The sequence below is a fragment of the Crocodylus porosus genome, unplaced genomic scaffold (genome assembly GCF_001723895.1).
Source record: "Crocodylus porosus isolate Cpor-Errol unplaced genomic scaffold, CroPor_comp1, whole genome shotgun sequence".
NCBI lineage: Eukaryota > Metazoa > Chordata > Crocodylia > Crocodylidae > Crocodylus > Crocodylus porosus.
The window spans coordinates 2,742,577-2,744,761 of record NW_017728924.1 but is presented as its reverse complement, the minus strand read 5'-3'; the positions used below and the strand labels follow the sequence as shown (position 1 = coordinate 2,744,761).

The window sequence follows — 2,185 nt, the reverse complement described above, 5'->3', positions numbered from 1 at the left end:
TCTTGGAACTTGTACGACAAACTTCCTTGTCTACAATCATCTGAAGAAGGCAGCACAGTTCCTTTGCTGCAGGCCCTTGGTTTAGGCTATTGTCCAAATATATATATAAAAATAAAATGTAAAAAAAAGTACAGAGAATGGATAGTGCACATGCATCCACAGGAATATGCAACTTGTCAAACATAAAACCTCAAGCACCTTATTTTGAAATCAGTTTAGGAGGTACCGGATGAGTGTACTCTTGAAGTTTAGTAGCGCAATATCCAAGGATATCCTAGAATACACAGGGTTATCAAACACTGGGAGCCCGGCTACTTCCAGAACAAGAGGAAGGAACAACGAAACTTCCTTGTATGTTCAAACAAGTAGAACTATTTTTTTAGGGAGGGAACATCTTTCCTGCTCTGCCACCATTTACAGGAAGGCATATTACACCAAGGCATGCTGCACTCCACAGGGGCAAGCCTCAAGATACTGGTGACCAGGTCAAGTGCAATGTAGATCTACATAACATTACACAACTAAACTGAAAATCAGAAGCTCCTGTAGGAATGATTTAATTCTAAAACTAGGTGGAACATAGGAACTAAACAGCACTTTTGGTTTGCTGTCCATTTCCACCACACAAATCAGAGTTACCTTGGGCATTTTCACAGTTTGGGTGTGGGCATTTTAATTATAGCAGCTGGGAGAGCAACTCTAATTAGAGTGACTGCAGCATCTTATGAGGTGTGGGGACGCAGATACAAAATGGCGATGGGGGAGCTTTACCTTAAGGGTCATCAGCATCCTCATTCAATACACAAGATAAGGAGGCAATTAGCACACTCCACCAGCCTTGATTAAATCAAGTAGTTGCCCTGCATCGGAGCCAATCCACACATCTACAGACACTAAGTCCCAGTCTTTTGGAGTCAATGCAGTCCTTCAACCCTAATCCTATTATACCACAACACTCAAATCTACAAATAATGGTTAATCATGGCATCTCTATTAATTCTCTTTATCTTGAACAAAAAGTTACTTAGGTCTTTGTTCTTGTCACAAGGTCACTTCTGTCAACTCAATTTACTAATGCGATTGAGAGAAGTGTCAGTAGGAGGGAGGAATGGGCTGGGATAGGATTTCAAGGTTATCTAGTTTTACCACTCTCCCCTGCCTCTAGAAGACCTTCAATGAAGGTGAGCCCATGATTTCTCTAGGCCATGTGTTGCATTATCCTACTGCTGCAGTGAAGATGGTTTTCCCAAGATCGAGATGGGCTAGTTTAGACGCACACGTTGCATCGTGTTCTTCCCGGCCACACTTCTCATGTCCTCTGTAGTAGCCTTTACTTAAGGAGGGTCATAAGAGTACTTTTTCATCTCCCTTCCTCTAAACTAGAAATACACTTAGTGTCTTCAGTCTTCCTGCCTCCAGCTTGCGTCCCCAGCCTCTTTTTTATCCTCCATGCTTGCTGTTTTTAAGAAAGTTAGTGGAGGCCTAACTGGATTTTGACCAGAACAGGTAGAAAGGGAATCCTTGTTTATCACTTGCCAAACCTTGCTAAACCCCAAACCATGTTGGTTTTTTTTTTTGCAACATCATGCTGTTGACTCAACCACACGTCCCAAAACCTCTTCAGTCACACCGCTGTCAACAATGGCCCATTCTGTATTGATGCATTAGGGCCCTGCTACAGGTTCAAGTGCAACATGGACAGAAACTGGCTGCAGAAATGTTAGTTTTTTCAAGCACTAACTCCGTAGCTGGCTGGCTCTTTTTATAGCTAGATAGCGATTTTTAGCAAGCTATAATTACTTTGTACACGCAGCCAGACTAAATGTATTGTATGACCTACTGGTTAAACCCGGTGATCATTACTTTGCACTGGAGGCCAGTCCACATTTATGGTGCGACTGACCCATCCATGCAAGGCAGAGCCCAGGGGGCCTTACATTTTTTCTCCGAGGGCTGCAACGACATGCACGGGAACTGCTCTGCACATAGGACAAGTCACGATGGGTGGGGCAGGAGCACCATGAACATGACGTGTATCAGGAGCCTTCAGGTTTTCACATGGGGCAGCTCTACATTTATGGCGTGAGCATACGCAGCGCCATACGTGCAACGGGCACGCAGCGCCATACGTGCAACGGGCACGCAGCGCCATACGTGCAACGGGCACGCAGCGCCATACGTGCAA

At 44.5% G+C, this 2,185-nt stretch overlaps 1 protein-coding gene across 4 annotated transcripts in view; it reads right to left on the bottom strand.

Annotated features, from left to right (window-relative positions):
- Window positions 1-2,185, bottom strand: part of LAMP2 (lysosomal associated membrane protein 2) — a 23,763-nt gene that overhangs the window by 20,977 nt on the left and 601 nt on the right. The gene's annotated exons all lie outside the window — the stretch shown is intronic.